We start from the raw sequence: 26,750 nt of genomic DNA on the forward strand, positions 1-26,750 counted from the left end.
GCCCACAGCTCTGCAGTAAAGGCAGAACTGTGTAAAGATCCCAAGAGACAGAGCATTTTCCCATAAATACTTTGCCCTGTCTGTTTTCAAATTAACTGGTGATGGATGAGGGGGAAGAGTAAGAAAAAGAATAGCATAATAAAACTCCCCCATTGCATCACTTGAAATCTCAAGGAATGTTCGTAAAAATCAATGTTGCTTCTCCTCAAACTGCTGGGGGGCACAAGTCTTTAATCAATTAAATTCTCATTTTTAGATTTTTTTTTTTTTAGCAAGGCTTCTTAAATGTCTTTGTGCTGTTATGTGTGCCTGGTGTTACTTTTCTAGCTAAAATAATTGGATAAATTTTGCATATTTTAAGTATATACTAGATAAGCAAATAGTAATGGGAAACATGAAAGTATGGTTCACATTAGGAGTTTTAAGTTGATTTAATCTGAATGGGAGCCATATGAGTTTGAATTGTTTGGCTAGTTTAGTTCATGCAATTGGCAAAATAATGGAAAGGAATAAGTATGTGTGGTACATTTGGTTATTCTGGATAAAGCAGAATATTGTCTAAAATTGCATATTTCTTTTGTGATAATCCTTTCCAGTCTTAGGGGCCAATCAAGATAAAATAAGATCTGTGAACTGTCATTTTCCCTGTAAGCTGTAAAAAACTTACTCTGGTAATTTGTTCATGAATAGGTGAACATGGCTGTTCTTATTGTAGTCCTAATTTTCATTTTGAATAAGGATATTAATCTGGCAGGCTGTACTTGATTTGTGTTTCAAAAAAAAAAACAACAACAAAAAAACCCCACAACTGGTGGGATATGTGTAGGCCAGATAGGAATAATTTTATCTGAAGATACTCACTTCTTTAATAACAAGTCATCCCTTCTTCTCAGTGTGGTTTATCCCACCACTTTTTTCACCCACTGCAACTCCACCAAGGGCTGGTATCCTGAGAAGACCTTCATTCCTTGTGTTTTGTGTCTGACCTGCAACAGTAGTACTTGTTTACCTAGGGAGATAATTGCTCTCTGGAGAGCATCCAGCTGATAACTTACTTTTTCATTAGACCCCTTTTTCCTATTAGTTATCTCCTGTTAGTTGATCTGTGTCATTTGATAAAACTAATTAGGTAATAAAAGACTGTTTCTGAGCTCCTCCCTTTAATTTTGGCATGGTGAAATGTGCTTCTTGGCACCTTGTTCTTTCCACATAAAGACAGCCTTCAGTTGACAAACAACATTAATCCAAAAGAAAACAAGCCAGTTCACGGATCCTCTCTTGATATATCCTTGTGCCAGAACAAAATAGTTCCTAACAAATTATTTGTACCAAAGATAGTGACATAACCCTGGCTCTGTTTTAGAGTTTTGCAAATGTTTGCAGAGCTTCTGAAGAGGCCAAGCTAAAAATACTCAATGAAACCATTCAGAATTCTGCTAAAAGCATTTTGTTTCCTAGGACTTTCCTCCCTTCTGAAAATGCCCTCCCACAGCTGCATGGCATTTATTAGAAGGTGATGAAGGTATAAGGTACGAAATTACATTTTATATTTTATTTTAAAATTTAGGCTAATTTTCAGGCTTCTTTTTTACATTGTGTGCATTTTTGTTACGAAAGGGATATTTCAATGGAAGGTATGCTTATTATTAGCTTCAAATTGAAGTATATTCATCCAGTGAAAAAGGCTGATCAGATTGTCCTTTATGAAAGTGTTCAGTGTGAAGGTTTCAGCATTTCAAAGACAAATGGCCAAGAATTGCCACTTCTTTATGGACAATGGCCTCTACTGCACCCTAATGATGTAGGAATTTCCTGAGGATGCTGGTGGGTTTTCTTCTTGATTGCTGCACCCCAGAATAAAATTCTTCTTCAAAGTTTACTTTGGGAAGAGTATAGAACATGCTACGCTCCGATGTGAGACTTGAAGAAATCACTGCAGTCATTTTCCATTCAGCCCAGAAAAAATCTATCAGAGCCAGTGAAATTAGACTAGCAAAAGGATCTCCACGGTAGCTGTTCTGTGTTTCACACTCAGAAATATCATCTCTCTCAGAAGAACGGCTTCTACCTGTTCAGTGTTAAATGCAAGCAGTGTTTTGGTCAGGTCTGAAGAACTGTTTTGGTATTAGTTGCATGTTTACTGTGTGTTGTATTTACTTCTGTCTCAGAAAGATCTACCATGGGGATGTTCATGTTGTGCTTCCAGACATTTGGAGTATTACATCTTCTGGGATGCAAGAGCCCCAAAATAGCAGTGTATGAAATTTTAAAAGCACTGGTATGATAAACCTGGAAAGTACCAGTGTGTGTTTGTGAGTCATGTGATAAATAAATGATGGAAGTGATAGTGAGAGTCAGTTACAGTAACAAGAAGTGACTGTTTTAAAAACTAAGGGGAAATAGAAGATCGTACTTTATTTGTCCTAAGTAGATTCAGAAAAGGTTTTGACTTGCTTTTTGCCCCTGAACATTTTTTATCATCTTCTCTAGATGCACTTATAGCCAATAGTGACTCATGGGCATTCAGCTAAGATGCCTGAGATGGTTATTATCCTCTGGAGCTGCTGCTTTTTCTAACGGGAACTGTCCTGAGATACTGCAGTTTACAATCTACCATAATGTTAACTCCCAACTTTTTTTGTCTGTTTTGACTACCATACCTAGCATCTCAAGCAGAGTTGATTTTGCATTTCTAGCATTAAACATAAGAGCTTTTCAAGGAAATGGCAGTTTCCACTGCAAGGGAATCGAAAGCATGGGCTAGTCTGCCATTGTGTCAGATCTGATAATTGGTTTTCACACATAAGCAGCTCTGGAAATCCAAACTACCAAGCCTGTTTGTCCTGTGTGCTTTCCTTTAATGTACTGCTCATTTTCACTTCAGACAGTTTCTTAGCCCTCCTGGCTGAAATTCAGTGCCACAAGAAGCCCCTATCAAAGCCTTGCTCAAATTGTTCCAGTGCTGTGCTTAGTGGTGGGTCAGTGAATTGTGTCCTGCACGGCGTGATCTTCATCTTACTGTGAACAAATTCTCCAGGATTACAGATTTGCTAAGAGGTAGCATTGGGAGTCTCTGTATTTATGGGCAGCCCTGTGGTGCCCAGCAGCATGGCACTTATTTTCCCTCAGGATCCTTTCCCTATCTGGGCTCTGTGCTGTCCGCCCCTGATGTAAGTGAAGATGTGGAGCAGTGCCAGAGGTGCTCTTGCCAGCAGGGTTATGGGCTCATTTTGGCTTGACCCCAGAAGAAGGGCAAGATAGGAATAGAGGCTATAGCCCAGTCTTGAATGGAATTGCTCTTGGTTTCTCTGCCTTGGCTCAATGTTTAACCATGGTCTCTGCACAGCTGTCAAGATCTGATCCACGGGAAGGGAGAGAGACTGCTTGGCTCACACTGCTGCAGTCCTGTCCTACACACTGCAAAAATAAATGAGGAAGTGCTGTTGTGCAGAAGCACTGCTCTGGGTGTCCTGGCAGGAGACAGCATAGCACCTCTACTGCTTTCTTGGCTGGACAGGTTGAGAGAATTCACCTGCCTGCTGCTCATTTGTGCTGCTGACAGATGCTGCTTGTACAACTGATGGAAGAAGCAAACCTTTCCCTCTCCACCCTCACACATGAGGACAATGCAATTTAATATAAACGTGTCGTTTTCACTGCTTATTAACACAAAGCTGTTAACATATTGTGGATTGAACCATTAATATTCACATTTTCACTCGTATGGGGTCCACAAACGCTATCTGTATATGGAATTAAGAGTGCATAGCTGTAGGAGAGCTGTGTCTTTACTAGCTAACTACCGTGCAGCATTTTCTGAATTCATGAGAAATCCTTCAACGATTCAGGATTGTTTTTTCTAGTAGGGATTGCTGTTGTGACACTAGATTCTTTTCAGGTTTGACCGCATTGTGTTTGGATGAGACAATTATTGTTATGTTGGATTTTTTTTGAATGAACACATCGGAGAAATGCCTAAACTCATCTGAAAATTAGAAGAGGAAAAACACACCCTATTTTACTGCCATGCCAGTGTGAGCTCCACTGACAGTTCAGCAGTCAATGATGTTTTACAGTGCTTTTGTTTGGTGCTAAAAAAAAAGATTTTCTGATTTATGCCTAAATTACATGGAATACATATAAGAGCTAAATTTGAGTATATGTCTTGCAAAGGAGAATTAAAATTGGAAGGAAAATACACTAAATTGTTGTGTGAGTGGGTTGTAGCAGTGACTTTCTTCTATGCAAAATTTAAGATAAAAGATGAAAAATGTTAAAAGCTAAGTAACAGCTGGTGCTGGTAAACAGTGTTTGTCTTCAAAGAGCCATAGGGATTTTAATGAATTTCAAAAGATCCATAAGTGAAAGAGATGATTTGGCTTGACTTGCAGATACTGCTGCCGAAGCAAAGAACTTAAGTGTCCACAGCAGAGCCAAAATGAAATCTGACTCAGGTATTCCTGATCTCTCTCCTTGTTCTCTAGTTGCTTGAGTGTCAAGGCAGACTGACACAGAATTGTCAGCAGTTTGTCCCTGATTTTTTTTTTTTTTTAGCAGTTAGAAACTTTGGTTCTCTGCAACAGACAACGTTTGTACTACAGATGCATGAAAGTAGTTTGAGCATGTCTGCTTGTGAATATATTTTATTTTTAGAAACTGTAAAGTTTTCCCCTGTTCTTACCATTTCCTGTGGTTTTACTCTGGAGCTTGATGGATGAAGAAGGCTGTTTATGTTATTAAGGTATGAGAATAGCAACGGTAGGTCTTGAGTTTACAGTTGCATGTCAGATGACCCTGAAGTGTAGTAGCAACAAGTGAACTTCTTCACCTATAAACGAGTATTTGTCCTATTAGAAATGTGTAGGAGAAGTGAGGCTGCATTAATATTTTAAAAGCCCTGTGGGATCCGTGTAGGAAAGTGTCCATAGAAGTGATACTAAATCAGTGAGAGTGTAGAAAGAGTGCATTCACCTGTAGTAAGCAGTGAGAGAATTAAGCTAAACAGGAACACAACGTACTGGAATAAGTGTTGACACATGGAGTTAATTGAGAACAATTAGGTCTGCATAGACAAGATCTACACAGCCCGTTTGATGCATGGCATGTGAGTAAAGGGTGCAGGATAAGACCTTTTGTTTACAGATTTACCTAATGCTTTGAACTGTTTGGATGAATGGTGTTACACAAATGTTAGTCATAATTATTATTTAATTATGACCGCATGTTTACTTTGAACATAGTCCTATGCTTAATATGTATGAAAGCCAGGATAATGTTGCAGCTTCAGTGTGTGAGCTACTGTTTGCCAAGCAGCGTTTCCCTAATGGCTTCACCTTCCACGGGATGAAAATGCTTCCCTAGACGGTGAAGTTACACCAGTTGTGGTATGTAATAGGCAAATAGCTTGCATAAGAATACCATCAGCTAGAACATTTTGGAATATGCATCTGAGATAGAATGCTAACTTATTAAAATTGATGCTATTAAATGTGCTGCTTGTAATATCATTTCAAAATCCCTGAGATGCCAGTATTTCATTCTGTTTCCATTGAGAGTGAAGAAAGCAAATTTCACAGTATGATTCATAATATAGGAGTGCTAAAGAATTTCTGTAATTCATGTGTTGCTACTTTAATTTGCATTTAAATGTTTAAACTGTTATAAAATTGAAGATTCTTTAAACTTTGTTTCTTTTTTCACTCTTAAGCAGAATGAAGTTGTTCCTTGTTTAACTCTATTTTGAGGTTTTCCTTTGCTCAGATCTTGCGTTTCAGATACTGTGGAGATCTTCAGACAGTTTCATGAGTGGCTACGCATATAAGCAAGAAAGAGCTTAATGGGGGTTTTTTGGTTGGTTTGTGTTTTGTTTGTTTGTTTGTTGTGGGTTTTTTGTTGTTGGTGGTGGTTTAGGGGTTTTTTGTTGGTTTGGTTTTTTGGGGTTTTTTCTTTTGTTGGTTTTTTGGGGGTTTTGGTGTTTTGTTGTTTTTTTAGCTTTTCTTTTCTTTAAGACCCTTATAAGAAATGTAATTCTGAGGGATGTATGGTATATCCTAGGTTGCAAGAGATGGGATGCTTTCAGTCCTATCCTTTTCACTTAGTTAATGTGGGTGCTTTTTTAAATGATCAAAGGTAATGGATGAACCTTTTCCTTAGAAAGCTCTTACTGCTTTGAATGGAGATACCTCAGTTCCTCCGTGCCTGGCATTTTACAATGATTGTTGGTGCTGCCGAGAGGGGGAAAAAGACCTCTCTTGAGCACAGGTTGTGTACGTGGACTTGTGTGCAGGATCAACCTCATTAATTCAACAAGTATTAGTCTTTTCATTAACCCAATATGGGAATCTTCTAATTCCTGACTGAATTACTGAATCCCATATAGTAATTGCAGCTTATATTTTCTCATTGTTTAAGGCACTTGATCTTCCCTGTGGGCCTCCCCTGACATGCTTGCCCCTGCTCATCAGTCTATAGAAGATTTGTGAATCTCCTGGTGGTGACAGGCTTAAGATGCCATGACACTTCCCACGTGCACCAAAAAAGCCTGTATTTCTCTACTTCAGTTTTCCTGAGCACCTGTTTGCTTTGGTGAGAAATGACTTTTGCAGTACATTTAAAAAGAAAATTAAAATAGTCGATCATTTAGAATAAGTATATGTTTTCTAAAGGGAAAAGGGGAGACATGCTGATTCCTGCAGGAGAGAAGTAACTTTTTTTAAAGTCTAGGTGTTCAAAGTTTAAGTAAACTTTCTTTCACACGAAATGCATTCTGTTCTACATGACTGTGTCTACCTGGAAACAAAGTATTTTGGTAGAAGTAATTTATGTTTGATTTGAAAAGATTTCTGAAAGGAAGTTTGCTTTTAAAAAATTATTTCAACCCATCAATTTATTATTTTGGTGTAGAAATGAAGGTAAAAATAATTTGTGAATGCAGCTTCCTTGAGAGGGCTTGAGTTTCTGCATTCCTTTGCTTTTCTCTGTGTTTTTCCAGCCCAGCCATATGATTGAATCTTTGAATATTGTAGTGTCAACAGCTCCTTGTATTTTCACTTGATACAGTTGAGCAAAAATTTTGACATTCAGCTGAAATGTTTGAGGAGCCATTACCAGCATAATTCTGCTTCTTAAGTAAATCTCATCTCAGTGCTTGAAATCTAAATGGATTAATATTTTTAATGTCTTGTTTACAATGCTGCCTATGAAAGCCTGTATTTGTCTACTTGCCAGCCCTCCTTCTTGGCCAGGAACCATTCTGGCGTGAATCTCAACACTGGGCTCCCATCCATTTTCCTTGAGTCTCTCTCTGGTTCCCTCCCTTTTCCTCAGGGGCTCTCTGGAAGATTGTCAGAAGGGCTTTAATTTCTTGAGCAAGTCAGCTTTTTTTTTGACTCCTAAATATTTCTGCCCCAGCCCTGAATTTCAGAGTTTGCCAGCCAACCACAGATGGCTTGCCCCGGTGGTGTTACAAAAAAATACATACATTCTCAGGTTTTGCTGAAAACAAACCTAAAAACAAACCAGTGTTAGCTTTGTAAATGGGCAGAAAAAGATGCTTAAGAAAAAAAGAATCATGCAGGGGAGTGTGTGTGTGTGTGTGTGTGACTTGACAGGGTGCCCAGCAGTCACGGTGGAGTAAAGGTGAGCTAGTAGGTAACTCCTAATGTAGACTGTGTCCATTATAGCATCCTATACCATTTATGCTTTTTTCCAGCAGAGGCATACTAACTAGGAATGCCCCCAAAATTACTAAAATTAGAAAAATCCCCACATATGACCAGTATGGTGGCACTGGTTTAGCTGTGATTGCTGAGTCTTCAGGGGTAGGGGGGCTCTTCGAGGAGAGTCTGGGGACTTGGTGGGTGTGGCATAAGCCCAAGTGCTAAAGCAGCAAGGAGGTTATTAGAGAGTAGAAACCAGGGCTGTATGATATCAGACTGCATTACAGTAAAATTATGCATCTGTAGGCATGGTGAACCCTCTCCTCTGGGCAGGCCAGCAAATCCTCACTAGTGGTTATTTTGATATGAGATACTTTGATGCTAATCGAAGGAGTTGAATGCGAAACCAGAGAAACCCCAGCAACAATGAGAGCCCTTAGCCGAGTGAGGAGCACTTGGCAGTTCCCTCTGCCTTCCTAGAAACAGAGAGTGAGCAGGAGCTCATGCAGGGACAGGGTGCAGTTACAGTGACAAGGTTCCCAGAGAGGCATGGCCGGGTGGGTCTCTGGATGCTCCCCTGAGTCAGGTTCATGTGGAAGGAACGGGTGCTCTCCCCACATCGCAATACTGGGACTGGGAATCAAACAGCATCAACAATTTCTGCTTGGTCTGGCTTGATGTGGGGGTTTTCTGCCCTGTCTGGTGTTGGAGGGGAGTGCAGTGGGGTGGCAACCCTGGAGCAGAGCCTGGCCAGAGACACGTTTTGCCACTCTTGGAAGAGTGGGAGCCACTGTGACCCCGTGGTGGAGGAGAATCCACATTGCCCCCTGCCATCAGTACAGTGCTGGTCTGCCTCCTGCCTGTGCTCCCCCTCAGGAGCCGGGCTCCAGCCTCCTGGGGAAGGTCCCCTGCGCTGGAGGTGAAGATGAAGGTGAGAGTGAGAGGAGACAGCCAAAGCCCTGTGTGCCTGCCCGTGAGACACAGGCAGGGGCCAGCTGCACCCCAAGAATGAGTGTCTGAGTGACTGAGTGAATGCATGTGTGTGCGTGTGAGATGCTGATTTCCAAGGCGATTTTAATTTCTGGTTCTTAACATGCCATTTATTTTTGAAAACATGGTATTACTCAAAATGAGATAGGTTGATGAGACACAATAATCTTGACAGTCTTTCATTACAGGTATCTGAAGGAATATAAGCATTCTTAGTGTTTTATAGACTAGTGTGTCTGGCTCTGAGAAATTATAAAAGAGGTATAAATAGCAGGGATAAAGAAAAGGGAAATATGGATTTAATATGTGAAGCAGCCAAGTATTTGGCTACCCTTTATCATTTATTGATCATTCTCTCTGCTGTTCAGAAATTATTTGGAGTCAAGAATTCTCAAATTTTTTTTTAAATCTCCTTGTCTGTGTCAGACACCAGGCTTACAAGATGAACGTACAAACATGAGTGTGTGAGTCAGGAAACATGTCAGTGGAGGTGGCTGTGTGAGCAAGGCTGTAGGTAAACAGAAATAAAGTTAATTGGCAATTTTCTTGTATGCATGGGCAGCTGAAGTCCTTTTTGCTGGAAGAAATATTCTTTTCCCATTATCCTTCAACATTCTCTTGGAGGAATTGTCTCAAGGGAAGTGAGTGAGTCAGAAAATATGCCAAGTTCATGTCATGGCTGTTTCGGCGTTTCTTTCTCTTGCTGGCCTCCAGGAGCTTTATTGGCAAGTGTTTTTAAAGGAAATATTGGCACGGGAAGGCCTTATTGTTTATGTCATGAAAGTCTCTTGGCTTCTTCTGCCTTGTTATTTTCTCCCTTAAATGGGGAAATTAGGAGTGGGGGGCACTGAGAAAGGAAAAGAGGAAAGAGGCAGAAACTATTGATGGTTGCTACCAAAACTCTTCCTCCTACATCAGGATGTATCTTGGTGAGTCCTCTCTTTGCTTTTTCTCTGTTGCTGCTTTTCAGCCTCTGCTGCAGCCGGTAAATGGGTTTCTAAATGCATAAGTTTCCTTTTTGTGCTTTTCAAGATGTGGCACTTAGAGACTTTTTTGAAAGAAGCCAGCAGTTTTCTGCTGGGCTCTCCTCTGCCAGAACAGGGCAGGGAGAGGCAAACACAGAGCCCAGACAGGGTCAGATCACTGCCACCGTCTCACATGTGAATCAGAGCTCTGTGATGGGCTGTGAAGGACATTTCATTAAATTCTTTTCAGTTCTGTGTAAGGTTTGCATACAAAATACAATGTGATTTACAGGAAAAAAAATAAAATTGGGAAGTTCTGCAGAACAGATGCAGCAAGTACAAATAGAAACAATAGTGAGATGGTGCATGGTCAGAAATGTTGTTTATTAAAAACCAAAGCAGAAAGCAAAAGCATTCCTTCAAATGTGTAGATGTTCTAAAAAAAATTACCAAACCAACAAACCAACCCCCTCCTTCTACCTAAACCTACTCATATGTACTCAGGCAATTTTGGCATAACATAAAAGCACACAAAAAAAGAATTATGTCCAGTGCAGCAATAAAAATGGCTGTAACCTATTACCCTCAAATTAGGTGAGAGTTGGAAAGTCTCTGAGGATGCTATTAAAGAATTAAATATTAACATTTCAAAGAATGTTTCGGTATTTAATTTTTTGGGTTTTTTTGGAAAGTAAAAAGTTAACTCTCCTTGTGATACGTCATGGCAGAAATTCTGTTTCTAAACCGGGTTCATTTTTTATCTATGATATTTGCCTCTCTGATACTTGTGTATGCTGCTCAAAGATCTAGGATAAAAAATTTCTTTCAGGTTGATGTAACAAAGGTATGCATTGATGTACAAAAAAAGCATAACCCTATTTCTTCTTGATTTGATACCACAGAAAAAGAAATTTAAAGCAAATGCTTTTTTTTGTGAGTTAAACAGAGAAAATGACATATAAACCACTTTTCTTTGTACCCATTTAAACTAAAGATTGTCTTGGCATTAAATATCTATTTCAAGGCTGTGATGCAGTTTTTGTGATGTCTCTTCAAACACTAAGTATTTGTTGGTACATAATAATTCTTTTTTTTGTGGCATCTTACTTGCATTTTGGTGATGCATTTTTGGAATGCTCTTTTTCAAAGGAAAGAGAGATGATTAATCTTGGCTCTTTAAACCTATGTTGTTTCACTTTTCAACTCTTTCATGTTCTTTTGTTTTCTAACCTACCTATTTGCAGCGTCTGTGCAAAATTGGGTAGTGCATAACAGTTTAATTTGTGGAAGCTTTTCCCTTCCCCCTCTGCTTCCAATTTTGTGTGTTGATTTGCTCAGACCTTGCTTTTACTTTCTTAAAACAGGTATTTACAATTGAAGGTTAGTTTGAAGTTCTTGTGGAACATGCATTTCTAGATCTGAATATTCTTAGAGTAGAGCTTGTTATTTTTTCAGATTTGGGATCTTGCTCAGCCTGTTATAGGAAAAGTAGCTGCCTGCCAACATTAGAATCCAGGGAACAGAAACCTGGATTTTGCTTGGAAAACATCTTTAGGAAAAGGTGTCTGTGGCTTTCATATTCCTGCCTTTAACTGTTTTTACCAATACTGAGCCATAAATATTATATTGTAAAATGACAGTTACAGAACCTGGAAAAAAAAATAACCCTTCTAGCAGCGCTAGCATATTTGTTTATAATTTATTTGTATGAGTATGAATCTGTAATAAACTAATCACTTAAAAGATATCACAGTTCTATATAGGATGTTGCAAGTGAGCCATTTTCACTATGTTGTAATTGTTATGTGGAGTGAAACATAAGCTTTCTGGTTTTTTTCTGTGTGTACATATACCTGTATCTATGAATATATTTGAATAGTTATATCAAAAGGTAAGCACTGTAATACTTATGGTAATATCACCACGGATTTTTCTTCTGTTAGGAATCCTACCTTTGTCAGTTCAAGCAGACAGAAACCTTTGTGCCATGTTTTTTGTGTCTCATGTCATAACATGAGAAAAAACAAACCATAAAACTGGGTGTGAAAAACTGTACTTTGGCCTGTGTCTGCTATCCACTTTACCAGACAGCCAAAATTCTTTAGACATGGCAGTAAAAGCTCAATATTAAATCATCGGCCCATACCTACTGCGCCAGTGTCAGATACACTCTGACAATATTGCTTTATCACTATGATGGAGCACCAGGTGAAATCACCTGTTTCCTTAGGGGCTTCAGTGGAGATGTCTTTCTCCTCTGCCCCTGAAACTTTGAGGTCTCTTCTGAGCTAGGAAGTCCTGAATTTGGGCTACTCCATTGGTATTAGGCTTGTTGGTTTCCTTAGCAATGAACTCTAGGAAAACTACCTTCTCCTTTTCAAGAGCTTTCTCCTCTCTCCCACAGCTCCATTCATTTTCGTTACATTGGAGAAAGAAAATAAAAATTGGACATGGTTAATAACAGATTTGTAAAAAAATTCCATAATTCAGAACTTTTAATTTTCTGGCAGCCAGATTGCACAGAGAGCTGATCAGGATGAGTGCTCTCAAACCACTGCTACAGTTTAGTGCTTCAGCATGAAATGAATGGGAACAGGGAGTCAATTATAATTTAGGATTGTGTTGTTCATCATGCAGGCTAAACAGCCTGGCTTAAAAGGAAGAGCTCAAAATTCACAGGTCTACCCAATTCTTCAGGGGAGGCAATGATTTGGGTAAAAATTATGATCCAGTTATAATCTACTTGAATTTCCAGAAGTTATTTATGGGGTTCTTACCTAAAGCCTTATGAAGAATTAAAGCTGCTGTGCACAGAAAGGGAATCTTGTAGTGAATTAACACCAGGTTAAAAGTTTGGAAGCAGTAGGGAGTAAATCATGGAGTTTTACAATGGGGGAATCCTGTAAGGCATCAATCCAACATAAGGAAAAAGGGGTTATTATTGAAGTAATAAAGCATGATGGTGGTGCTTGAGTCAACTGGGAAGAATTGTACAAGGATTTGACAGTATTGAGCATGGCTGAGCAATTCAATGGCAGAGGAAATTCAGTCACAATAAATGTTAATATTTTTAAAAGGAGAAGAATTGCAATCATAGTGGACTTAGGACCACTTAGGAAAAAAAGTGCTTGTGTCTAATAGATTTTTTTATAAAGGTTAGATCTGAATGTCCATCATATGTCAAAAGCCAACAGTGGGAATTTTTAGGAAGGGGTCAGAGAAAAATGTCGTATTCTCCATGTTTCTACATAGGACTGCATCCAAGTAACCTGGTCTTTGTTGTGACCTGTGAGATTTTCATGTCTGTAGTGTTAAAACATGGATAACAGCACAGTATTTTTCATCCTCAGATGTATCTTTTCCTGACATGATCTAAAAACCCTATAATAGAAAGAACAAGTGAAGATAGACTAATGCCTGCCAATGTTGTAACACTTTGATAGAAGCATCTAGCAGTTTCTTACTGGTAATTACAAAAGGAAAACACTGAGAACATATCTGAAAAATAAAATTGTATGAAATTTCAAGCTGGAAAAAATTATAAATGTAAACAGCTTAATGTAGAAGCCCTCCTTAATAAATATAGATAGTTCATCTGGGGACTTTGATGTAACAAGCCTGTCTTCCGTAATATTTTATTCCACAATGGGTTAGTCCCAATGGACTTTTTGAATGTGTGGATTCAGATATATGTATACAGATTTAACTGCTGTACCTGTCAAATCCTCTATTTATTCCAGAGCAATTTTACCCTGCAAAACTTATGCCTGTTAGGTACTAAGCACCAATATTGTGTCCATAAATATGCAGAATTAACCAGTTTGCCAGGTACTTTCCAGGTACAATAACTGCTACATATTTTGTATATATTTCAATTGTTGTCTTGGTTACAAACTTGCACGTGAAGTATGGGACACATACTACACGGAATGATTTCTACTTTTCCCTCCCCATCCATCCGAAGGTCTCAGATATTAAAGAGAAGAAAAATACTCTTAATCATGCAGTCATGAAAGTCATTGGTCTTTGAATCATTTTACTTATGGTTTTATATGACGTTAAAATTTCACAATTTCTGACCAAAAAAAAAAAAGAGATACAAAATTCTTTGTCACCTACAAAAGGCTCAAGATGACACTGACCAGACTGCTCTTCAGAACTATATAGGTGTATTCAAACAGCTTAAACGATTGCCATTGTTGATTCCCTGATTAAAACAAAAAACAAAACTTATGCAAATGTTGTTCTAAGGTTCATCTAATATTTGTATAGAAGTAATAAGTAATTTTACAATTTACACAAATTTAAATAGAAAAAGATTAAAATTAAAAGCAGAAAGCCCAATGGATAATCAAATGTGTTTTTTCACAGAAAAAGTAATGCAAAGATTTCTACTGTATAAATAGATTCTGCATATTGACAGAAAATGTTATTTCTATATTGCTTAATTTCTCATTTTTCTCCCTGGCATTTTGAATCCCGCATTAGTCTGTAGAACAGATTCAAAATATCAGAGGTAAAACAAAAAGCCAAACTTTGTCTTCAGGATGTAGCTTCACTAACTTGATTGGGCATTACTCAGAGCAGATCCATTTTTAGCATATTGCAATTTGCATATTGACCTTTTCTGCACTGTGAGCGAAAATTGATGCTGTGATGTGTTGATTAGTCCCATAAAATAATGTTTAATATATCATTTAAATTTATTTTTTGGTGAACAATAATGACATCTACTCTAGTACAATAATAAAAATGTCCATTACAATAATAAAATAAATCTAGATTGCTTCCAAATAGCTGAAAAAGATGATCTTACAAAGCTAAGTTTTGTTTTCAGAAATGCTCACTGACATTTTCTCTCTTTGGTAGCGCTCAGTAAAGTGCAGAACTGTTGAAAGTTTAACAATCTTATGCAGGATGGATGTAGACATCAGATCTGAAATGGGGGGATGTGTACATTTGTGTATGTGCATATGCTGATTATAATAGTTTGGAAAAATGTCACCTCAAAGCTTGAGACAGAGCAGCCACTCCAGGTGAGCCACGTAAATGGATGCTTTTATTTCTCTTTCCTGTGTGATCACTGCATAGTTTAATATAAACTGAAAGCAAACTTACTTCAGGAAGAATAATCTGGAGTAGTTAATGTGTAGATTGCCTTAAGTAGTGACTGCGAAAGATGTGCATAATTACTTTGACCTGCTGAGGTCCCAGGTGGAGCGCCTGCTCCAGTTTAGCATTGTAGGAGAGAGTGAGCAACAAGAGACAGTCTAGACAGGAATATTAAGAAACACCAAAGGCATGGGAAGCTTGAGTTCTAAGTAAGGTGTTTTAGCAAAGCACAGCTGCTTAGTTTCGTGAAGCGGTGATTGGGAAGACCATGATAACAGTTCTGAAGAAATGAGTATAAGTTAGCCGTAAAGAAGAGCCAACATTGCTTGTGAATCTAGCAGGACACTGCCAGTTGTGTAGTAAGAGAGAGAACCCTGTACTGGGAAAAAACACGCGAAAGAAAGGAAGAGATGAGCAATATAAGATGTTGCCTAGGGTAGAATGTGGTGTTTATAGCTGGCATAAATGGGACTGGGTTTGCAGGAGAGATACACCAACTGGCAGATCTCCATTAGTCACAACTGGTGAGGTGCTCACTTTGTCTCAGGTGAGACATGCTATAGTAGTCTCCATAGGTAGCCTCTAGTATACCAGAGTTTATATAAACCCCAAAAGATGAAACCCCTTTCAATCATTGGTGTCCTTCACAACTTCACCCTGCACTTATGCAAATCCTGCTCACAAATTACAGCAGTGAATCTGTATAGACAGATGAAGTAAATCCACTGCTGGACTGGACCTGATCCTGCATTGAAAGAACAAACTTTAAACTTGTTAAAATGCTAAAAGCCTTTTGAACGCTGCAGTCAATTTCTTAATGCATGGCTTAAGGATGTTTCATTACTATACAGAAATTGGGAAAATAGATGCAGATTGTACTGTTGTTTCAAGAGAGGTCATTCAGTGTTTAACTTTCAGCTATGTGTCTTGAAAAAAGGAAGCAAACTTTCTATCCTTCACACTCCAGTGTTCATTCTGAATGACGTTTAATGTACAGCCTACTGTGGCACCTCCTTTAATTAGCACTTGCTGCTTTTCTTCTTCTAAAGACAATTGTGATAGTGGCAGACTTCATGTCTTTATTACCAGCAGGATGAGGAAGGCTCCTGTAACTTCTGTAATGATGGGCTGAGACAGTCTGGGTGCCCGTAGCTCCTAATGAGCAGCGCATGACACAGTGCAGAGTATTGGCAAGATTAATGAGCCCGGATTTCCTTACCAGCACACTGCCTTGTCACAGCAGCATAGAGAAGGAGTGAGAGCATTAGCACACAGTCTGCAAGGTACCTTTGTACTGATAGGAAAATCCTGTGCAACCAGCCACAGGAATAGATGTGAAAAAAACCTTGAGGTTTCTGTTTGCAAATCAGGACTCGTGCAGATGGTTGGGGACTGATCATTGTTATCAGACTGAAGCCCTAAAGGGGGAATCTGCCACTGACTTTGTTTTGGGAAAATATGCCCTTATAGGAAAACAGATCAGAATACGCTCCCCTCCAAAACTGTTCCCAGTTCTCTTGGCAACATCAAAGGGTATTTTTTCTTTGTTGAAGTCCATGTCAGTAATTTTCTAACATCTCTAACAACCGACCTCGTTTTAACAAGAAAACATTATCACATAAACCCCCTGAACTAAATAATACTAATTCTGATGTTTTCTAATCAATAGATCCCTCCTAAGTTTTTCTCTGTACTGGTGGAATTGCTTTTTAGTTTGGAAAGCTAATGACACTAGCAATAGTTTCTGACTAAGACTTTGCAAATACCTGATTTTCATCTGAAGTTTCAGATTTTGTGATACAGACAGCTTTAAGGAAGTATAATCTGTTGGGTAATCTTGAGTGTGAGGACACAGAGAGACTCATTTGAATTGAATCACATATTATAACCATTCAACTCATCATTTGGCATCCAAAGTGCCTAAAAACACCCACTGATTTCTTATATTTCCTGACTCTTAAGGAAGACCAGAAAGATGACATGTTAGGAGGTTGTAGGAATTGGGATGAAAGAAGATGAACAAACAGAGTATGTGCTTTAACCTAACTCTCTTCAAGGAGATGAGCAACTGCACACTGGAGAGACCAGAGACTTTGAGATCAAAAAGCTAAGTGCAGCACAGGACTCCTGCGTAGGGAAATACATGAAGGTTTTGCTTTGTGACACTTATTTCTCAGAGTCTGAAGGTTATTTCAGGCTTAATTCTTGGTGATCCTTATTGCACTTCTACACGAACCCTTTCCAGCTGCCCATAAGGAGAGATGCTTTGGAGAGAAATGGAAGCAGTCTTACCCCTAAGCTGGTGAGTTGGGGCTGACAGTGCTCAGTTCTGGAGCCAGGCAAGTTGTATCCCTGCCTGTCTCCCAAAACTAGGAGGAAATGCCTGATACACAGCAGAGCAGGTTGGCAGCACTGAGGCTTTCCTATTTCTGTCTCTCATCTTGTCTGATTTGTTCTCTGACTGTGAGCTTCCTTGGTAGGTAGGTAGAATTAGCCAGAGTGTGGGTCTCTCGGCATCCCTGCTGAAGCTGTTTCTCTTTTTATATAAAATATTTAAATATTCCCTGAAAACACAGAAAGAAAATTATCAGTCTTTTCTGGGAGAAATATGTGTAGCACGGAACTGAAATCAGTCTGGAGCTGTTTTACATGGATTTAGAAAACAAAACAAGACAAAATAAAATATCCACCAGCTGTGAAAAAGTACTGAGAGAAGCAAGCATTGCCCAGCATCAAGTGAGGGTTCATTTGTTGAGTATGTAAAAAAACGTAGATTTCTTTAGATGATTTACATGGTAGTACTAATTTTGTAAGACAGAAGAATATTTCATAAATCATCTGTCCAGCTCTAGAGCAGCTGATACTTATAAACAATGGGTACTCATACACTGGTGAAATTTCATCTGAAAGCCTTGATCTCAGGCAGTGCATCTGAGCTGTGAGACAGTGCACCAGTGAGGGCTGTGGAATTGCAAATGAGCACCATGCTCCTCTTCTCCAGGGTGGTGTAGGCAGCTTTCTGCTCCAGGCTGCTGCCTACCTTGCCTGCTGCCTTGAGCTATCTCTGCTTTTCCATGAAAGAATATATGCAGTGGGTAGAGAAATATTCTCTCAAGTGAAATGGGAACAGGATCAGGATCAGACTGCTTGTTTTTTTTTTTGGTTTGCAAAGTCAAAGCATTTCAGGTGAATGTCATCTTTATTCAACCACCTGAAACAGGGACCTGACGATCATTGTAAGGAGGGTTTCACTTGAGATCATTCTTGTGTACAGCTGCCAAATGTTATATCTGGGCCTCAAAATCTTGAGTGTTATATCAAAGACCAGGAGAACTGTGATTACCACTGCCTAAGAATTATGGAAAGTCATCCACCCATATATCCATCATGATTTTTTAAAAATAAAATTAGTGCAAGTTCTTTCCATCTGATTTAATTATTTTAAAATTTGTTGGGAATTTCAATAGCTTGTAATTAAGGAAAAAAAAAAGTTTTACCTGCATGTCAGAAGTTTTCCTCACTGAGCAGTAACAACAAAAAAGGCATACAGGTTATTTTGTTACTTACCTTGTAAATGTGATTTTTGACACTGCGTGTGGGTTGATTTCCAAACTCTTGGCTATTTCAGTGACGAACAAATCCTAACAAACAGAACTTCTTGTTTAGCAGCTTAAAACCGTCTTCCTGTTAACAAACACACCATGTATAAAATACCGGTCCTCCTGAGAGAACATTAATAAAGAATGTATGGTGCTGTTAAATATTCTAGTAGCGAAACCAAGCAAGAAACATGCTGGCAATGACTAACACCCCAAATCTCCGATTCCTCCTAGAAGTGCCTGGATTCTCCAGTATTATGCTGCTCTTTGTGCAATTGTTTGCACTGAACAGTGCTTTTGCTCAGTTGTAAATGTGCTCTGAATGCAAGTGGACATTTTCAGTGGTTATTCAGTAGACATTCAGTCACTGTCTCTGAAAAATGGAACAGATTTTAATAAAAACCCCTTGTAATTAATAACAGTTAATATATTTAGTGACATTTCTGGGTTTGTACCTACTCTAGGTGTCTTGCTGTGGAGGCAATCAGATTTCTTTCTGCAGTCTGGTCTCCGAATTTTATTAAGTCTTCTCCTTAATGAACAAGCCCCTTTTTCTTCTTTTTGTCTAGCTCTCTTTGAGAGTTGTAGAACTCCCTTTTGTTTTTGAGGATAATGACTCTCATATATGATTTTTTTTTTTGCTGTGTGGCATCTCAGTTCAGAATTTGAACTAAACTTCAGAAGCACAGCTGGCACCCAAAGACAGAACATCTGTCTGCTGGAAAGCTAAGTCTTCGTTATTTCAACATCAGTAGTTGACACTCTGAGTGGGGGTACTTGGACTTGATATATGTGGGGAAAATACACTATATACTCCTTTTAAGAATAATTTGTGCAGTATCTAAAGGCAGTAATACTTATAGGAAAATTTTGTCTGTATGAAAGAAACTGCAAAAAGATCTAAGGGTTATTTTAGAAAAGCACCAGGGAAAAAAAACAATTTGGAAGGAAGAGAATTTTGCCTAGTTTTCTAGCTGAGTCCCTATTGTCTCCAAAATAATGCTTTCAATGTAAGAATGCAATAATTTCATGTAGCATTTTTGCAAAGAAATGGGCAATTGAGCTTCATTACCTGCTCTTCCACTTACTGAATTTGAAGACATTAACTCCTTCTTTGGGACTAGGCAAGCAGTGAAATGACTTCAGATGATTTTTCCAGCATGCATATGTTGTGTAGAGACATCTAAAAATAATCATCCCCTCCTAGCTGGTGAAATTATCCTGGCAAAGCCCCTAATACATACGAAGCTATGCCAATGGAAAAGTGCCGCCGCCTTTATCAATTTAGCTGATGCCATTTTGGGGAGATGACGCAGCGTTGGTGGGAGAGGGTTTCCTTCTGCTGGTGTGCATGTGAGGAGAAGGTCAGGAAGAGGCTGATGCAGTCAGGCTTGGTACATGCACCACCACAACAACACGGAATGCTGGATCCATCTGCCTTGGATGTTCCCCCGTGCCCATCCCACTCAGTTCTCCCAAGTGCGCCAGCAGGTCAGCCTGCAGGATCTGCTCAGAACAACAGGTTCAGTTGGTTGTTCCAATTTGGGACCACAGGCTGCAGTACTCAAGTGCATCCCCACCTTGTTGTTACCCCCAAGCAGCCCCAGTTAATGTCATTTGCATCGGCTGTTACTACTTCTGCCATTTCTTGACCCTCCTTTTTGCTGCCCTCGTACCTCTTTTCTCCACTCCAGTCTCCTCCCCAGTAAAGAACCCACCCTTAATTGCTTTCTTCCCACCTTGATCCCCAAGCATCTCAACCTTGTAAACCTGGCCTCAGGTGACAGGATTGGTCCTGATGGCCCTGTGTGACTGTACGCCCCAGCAAGTCCTCTGCCCTCCCCTTTCCCTGTCTGTGGCGCTCGGCCATGTCTTTCCAAACTCCCCTTCACCCATCACAGAAATCATTGAAACCTGTATAAAGGATGCAGGAGTGACAGTCCCAGTAGTCTTTATTGAGCTTGCTTAATGGAAATGAGTGCAAATGAAGAAGTACAGAATTTGGCATGAGAAGCTCTTCTTTGTGTCCTAATCTCTTGCTAGAGGAACATGGTACAAAATAGCTGACGTCAGTAGCTCACTTGGCTTCGTGGGCCTTCCAGCAGACCCTTGTATTTTCTCTTACTATCTTAATGCTGGCAGGATGACTAATACAGACAGATATCCTAAAGCTGACAATGACATCTTAAATCTGTCATAAAGGCTCAAACAGAATACTTATTTCTACAGCTGAGCAGATTTTTCATGAATTACAGCCCATTACTCTACAAGAAAGTGTAAAGATTAATAAAATCAAAATTAAGAAATACTCGTAAAACGTAGCAAAAGGATATATGATTGATATAATTGGAAGAGAGACATATTTTGGCTATAGCTGTTGACCACAATATCTGAGAAATAAAGCTTAGTGTGGTTATGAAGTTCTAGCAAATTGATGGATTGTAGCAATGTCAGTTTGTTCAGGGGGGATGTCTGTGTTACTAAGACATTTCTAATGATCCAGTACTGTCAAATTGCAGCACTCAGGAACTGTGAATCAGGTCATTACTGCCAACTCTGCTATTTCATTCTGAATTTTTAAGACTTTTTTTCATTTTATTATCTGGATGTAATCAAGGACAGCGTTTTATAGTCCACTATCCCCTGTAGCTTCTGTGCCAGTTCAGAAAATGCTGATTGTATACCAGTCTCCTTTTTGAGAGATGGGTTGTTTTTTTTTTTTTAAAGCCTGGTTTAAAAACACATCTCATCCTGTTTCTTAAGTCTTTTTTTTTCTATATTTTGGATAGGATACCTCAAAGAAAATTCTATTTTTAAGTCATTATAAATAACTTCTTATGTAAGATTCTCCAACAACTTCACAGATACTAAAAAATAAGCCCTTTCTAGAAGCTCTGGTACATTTTGTGCTTCCCATATAAGCAAACTGCTTTGTCATTTAGACCAAAGTCTCTTAGTAGATGGCAGAGCATGAAAATAAATCTGGGGATCCTGTTCTGATAAAGCTTTCCCACAGTTGATTGCAGATACCTTCCACAAACAATACAAGGTGTTCTCTCATTCTGTCAATATCTTTGGGTTTTTTTCTAATTAATCTATCTGTTTTTCATAGTAGAGATACTCTGTTTGGAATTGCACAAAATAACAGAATTCTCCATGCTGTATTTTTTTTCCACAGAAATTTCCCTATGAGCTTTTGCAATCTTCACATATTGTATCTTGGCACAAAACACTAGCTCTGCTTATGGTTTGCATCATTAACTATCAGATTGGCTGCTCACTGTGTTTATAGGATACAACAAGAAATAGCCTGTTAAATCTGGCTGGTTGGTAAAACTGATGTTCGTTGAATCATTCCACTCCTGTGTTCTCACATCGTACAGAGAACAGAATCCTGTAAAACTAATAAGCTGTAAAATATAATTAAAGTCAATGGCAAAGAATATGCCCAAGTGGTGTAAACAAATTGAGAATAACCTTCCTGAAGTCTAAAAAAGTAAACACTGAAAGAAGACTAGAAATGCATTCTGTAAAACTGTTTTGAAGTAAAAAAATGCATGCCAAGCATATATGATATTAATAATAGCAGTTCTGATGGCTTATCTGTAGATCTTACTGGCATACTGTTGGAACTGAAGTATTATCATCTCCACCTTAAAGATGAGGAAGCTGGGTAACCGTAAAAATAATTTTTCAACACAGAACATGAGGCAGTGCTGACTCCAATTCCCGTTGCAACTCCCCAACTTTAATTATTTTTCTGTGAGCTTTGTTTGTTTCTCTTCATTATACAGAACTTGTTCTTTCAGCACGAGGTAATTTGGATAACATGGAATGTAGATTAGATCCATCTATTAATTCTTATGAAACTTATTAATTCTAAAATTTCTGTGATAGATTAGCTCCTTCCCATCACTGGATGGGAAAATGCCCACATCCTTAATTTAGTCTGGTGTGTTGCTTTTCACACTTAATATTTTTCTGCTTGAGACACTATGAAAAGCAACAGGAAAAGAATGTCTCTGATACTTATTTGAGCATGTTTCCAGATAAGCCTGGTGGGAAGTATGTGGAATGTCACTTCTAAGATCATGTATTTTTACTGTCCTTCTTAATATCCATGTAATGCTGCTGAGATAAATCATGGGAAGCCTCAGTATCAGCAATACAAAGATGATTTCCGATTCTGCTTCTCCTGATTGATGTGACTGGCATAAAAACTGTCTCTGAGTGTCTGGCTAAAATCAAACTGCATATTAGTTAAATAGAAATGGTGCTAAATGGAGGACTGAAATCTACTGAACAAGTAGTGATTTCCATCTTGTCTTGTGTTTGGGACTTGTTTTGCTTGTGGCTTCTCCTTTGACTCTTTGGCTTCCTTGTTGTCTTTATTTTCAGGGCAATCTTTCCTGAGATAAGCAGTGAAAATTAATCTGTTAACTTGACTTAAGTAATCGTCACATTTGTATCTTCCATCCCTAACCACTGCAGTGTGTTTATGTAGAGCCTTAACCAGAAAACTCTTCAGTTCCTTGGAACTGTTCAGTGTGCTGCACCTCTGGGAGCACTCGCTGCTTTATCACTGTCTTGCCCCTGGCACTCCATACCAGGTGGGATTCAGCATCTTCCTGCTAACCTTTGAAGTCATCTCTGCTGGGTATCTTAAAACAAAGTTTTCCTTGAATGGTGATTGCCCCTGCTTGAAGCTATGCTCTTCAAGGATCTGTTTGTTTGTCAGGCAGCAGATGCACAGAAGCAGCACACAGAGATGGAGTCCTCAGGGCCACAGCTTTGGCATTTGGTAGTGGGGCCCATCAGGAATGAAATGCAACATCCAGTTTTCCTGTTGCACAGTTACACAAACAAGATGTGAAATTAGAACAGAAGGAGAGATTAACTGGAAAATTGGAAAGGAGGAGAAAGGAGAGAATTATGTATTCAAAGGAAAGCCTGGCTCATCCCACTGACTCAGGAGAGCAAAGAAACTCAGATTGATCCCTTAGTGTTACCTCAGTCACACAGCCATTATGAAACACTGTAATATTGAGAGTTTAATGACCTTAAAAAAGAGGTCAATTAGATTTCTGCATGTTATTCTTGGTGTGCTTTCTGGGGAAAGCGTATCTGCTCATACGAGGGTTTTGCTTCAGACACTGGGAGGATGCTGCTTCCATACTGACCTCCCTCTGCCCTTTCAAGACCCCTAATTTTAATGCTTTGATAAATATGTGCTCCAAGTCATAAACTGGGGTTGAATGCAGGCTGTAGTGAAACTGGAAAGATCTGAGCCAACTACTGACAAACCAGGGAAAGCAAATCAGCTTCAGATGTGCAACTCACAACCCAGGGGAAGCAGGTGGTGCTGAACAGGGCCCTACAATTTAATTTCCCCAGCTCGATTTTTCAGTCCTTTCCTTCCAGGGGCTTGGACTCTTTGTGCGTTGTCTCCAGCATGGACCTATGCCTCTGTGCACCTACAAGCAGACCACCCTTAAAGCTGTTGTTTCTTTCAGTAGTTTGGGTTTCTCTGTCAGTCTAAGCTGCTAGAACACCTGCCCAAAGCCTCATCATCTCAGGATAGGTCAATATGGGTAATTTTATGATGGGTCATATAATATTAAAGCACATTCAGAATCAGCTGTTAGAAATATCTTTCTGAGTCTTACTGCACTTCTATTGCTGCATCCTTGATTCTTTACCTTTTATAAGCAAATGTGAGCTTTCTGATTGTATCCTTGCTCTCTGTACTGCAGATACATCTATTTGTGGAGCTTTTCATGGCTTCTCTCTGACAGGCTCTGCTGTCCCTGAAGGCCGTCCAAAAGCTCCTTGTTGAAAAATTAAAAGTCTTCCGTTCTAGTTTACATCATTCTGCAGCCCCTCATGTTCCTGCTCTGCGCCTGTGAGCTGTCTCACAGTGGAAGTACTACCACAGCAAGTGCAGGGATGTTCTGCTGAGGAGTGTCACAAAGACTGGGGGGTGGTGAGGTGAGATTCCCAGGCATGCTGCTTGTGGAGGTGTGGAGCTACTGAGGTCAGCGAGGAGGGCGTCAAGGTGAATGCAGTAGTAGAAATCTGGCAGTGACAAAATGCTGCACCAGAATCTTCCAGCCATGTCTTGGTAGCCTGTAGCCAGGGGTAAAATACATAGATGACATAGCAAGCTGAAGAGGTCAATTCCGGCTTCCTCACTGCTCAGAAAGATTGTCTTTTGGATGGGTTACTGTAAGTCTTATTCAGGTGTGCTCCATAACCTACTTTATTTATTCTATTCTTTTATTCATTTTACTCCTGATTTCATACACTCTACTTTTTTTCTGGTAGAAACAGGGAAGAAAACATTTAATGTCTAGGCTGGTCTTGGATTTTAGTGTTGTTCACAGATTTTCAGAACAAAGTTTGTGTGGCAAGTTAACAGCTAACTCTGTCAGCTAAGTCCTTCCTCTGTGTGGTCTTTATTATTTATTTATTTGACCCACTGTTACGTTTAGGTAACTTAGCAACGATGCGGCCTTGAGTTCTTGCTGGGAATTTATTCTAGTATGTCAATAGTACTAGATGCACGGCTTTACTTAGTGCAGGAGGGAAGACTCACCTTTTCATATTTTCATTCTCCAGAACATAGAACTAGCACTTTTGAGTGCCTTTCTTCAGTGTACAGGGATCTAAACACAAAAAGAGTTAAAATTAATTGCATTGTCTTTAGGTTTTTTTTTTCACAGTGCAAGACTTGCAGTCTTCAAAGGTGTTTCAGAAAGCTTCAGAAGTAATTTAACAATTCAAAAGTAATTTCAATGCACAGAGTTGCAGTAAATACCTAGTTTATTGCAAAAGACATCAACCCGTCCTGTGTTCCTCTGGTGTGCCATTTTAAAAGACAGAGTGAACCTCATCTCCCTCCCCTTGCCTCTGAGCAGCTGTGGTCTCCTGCCACTTGGTGCCAGCTGTGGTGGTCCCCAGCCACCTCACAGGGATAATGCAACTCACTAAGCCAGCACAAAACCCAGCAAAAAGTGGGTATTTTCTGCAGGGTCAGTGAAGCGAGTCAGGTCATGCAAGGGGTAGAAGGGGGCTGTGCTACAGAGAACAAAATCTTTTATGTCTGTCCTCATTAGACATTATGTCTATCCTTAAAGCTATCACCAGTTTTTTTAGTGTTTTGCTTGAAGATTTTTAATGGGTTGACTGTTAGCCTCACACTTAAAACTCCCTGGGTCCCATGTATTGGACCTTCTTTATTCTCTTTATTTTGAAATCCGGCTATTAATGTATAGTTCTGGTGCATTTCAAAGAGTTGTGCTATACAGCAAAGTAAGCATTGTGGTACTGGCATTTTCTAGAGCTATTAGCATAATTATTCCTTTATTTAAAATTATTTCAAGCAACAAAATAATGCCCAATGTGATCTACATACTAGGAGTAAAAAATACCCTCTTGTATTTGCTGTAAACTTTTATCCATTAGAAATATGCCACTAGACATTAAAATCAAATCACCTAAGGAAAGCAGCTTAACTCCTCTTTATCTTCAGCAACTTCAGCAGTTTTGCAGAGCCACCTGTAACTCAGAGTGGTTCAACAGCTCCCCACTCATGACCCCGTAGAGCCATACCAGGAACTAAATAAACCCTACTTACTAGCAATTAAAGTGATTTAATTTAAAACACACTGACAGATGCATAATGGGTTAATTAGAAAATAAGTAATTAGCAAATAGGATGGAAAAGGTTAAAAGGTTGTGGACTTTTGTTGTTTGCTTGGGAGAGATAGCAAAATCATCAGTGATTAAACTTTTTCTTTTAATTTCTGGGCTTAATTCTATTATTGTTAGCTGTAAATGAGGCAGCAAACAAGAAGAGAGGGCTAAAAAAGTAAGAAGAAATCACTGTTTTATCAGACATACTGAAAGGCCATTGTTAACACTTAGGCTATGTGATTTATTTCCAGTCTGCACACAAAAGCAGGCACGTATCTATGATGTTTGCACTTAATGTCAGTATATATACAACTTCTGAGAAGAAGTAGTTGTCCTCTCCTCTCTGCACTGGGCCCCCAGTGAGGTCAGGAAAAAGGGTATAAGATGTGATAGAGATTAGGAACACCTCTTAGGAAACCCTGCCTGCCTTAAAGATTAAATCAGTGAATTATTTAGTTGGGAATATGCCATAATGTGCTTGCTCTCAAGAAAAAAAAAAGAAGAAAAAAAAAGAAAAAAAGTTAAAAAGGAATAGGACTTTGAATACAGTAACTTCTGAGCTGTGACAATCCTCAGCTGAAATCCAGTTAACTACATGCAGTGCTAGTTATACAAAGCCATTACAGAGGGTACAAGCAATTTTCTGTTAAAAAACAAAAACAAAAACAAAAACGAAAAAAAGTGAAATAAAAACTTCTACTTCATTTTCACAAGTATTATTCCTTCTCTCC

The 26,750-nt window shown here is 39.1% G+C and overlaps 1 protein-coding gene and 1 long non-coding RNA gene across 5 annotated transcripts in view; one reads left to right on the top strand and one right to left on the bottom strand.

Moving 5' to 3' along the window:
• The window catches only part of THRB (thyroid hormone receptor beta), a 158,259-nt gene that overhangs the window by 70,495 nt on the left and 61,014 nt on the right, over nucleotides 1-26,750 (top strand). The gene's annotated exons all lie outside the window — the stretch shown is intronic.
• LOC136287589 (uncharacterized) lies at nucleotides 23,636-25,929 on the bottom strand. The gene is made up of 3 exons (XR_010720210.1): nucleotides 25,821-25,929; nucleotides 24,920-24,989; nucleotides 23,636-24,450 (listed from the first exon to the last, which is right to left on the bottom strand). It is a non-coding gene; the product is annotated as an uncharacterized lncRNA (long non-coding RNA).

This window comes from Chamaea fasciata, unplaced genomic scaffold (genome assembly GCF_029207755.1).
Source record: "Chamaea fasciata isolate MVZ Bird 193981 ecotype frontalis unplaced genomic scaffold, bChaFas1.0.hap1 SCAF_1, whole genome shotgun sequence".
NCBI lineage: Eukaryota > Metazoa > Chordata > Aves > Passeriformes > Sylviidae > Chamaea > Chamaea fasciata.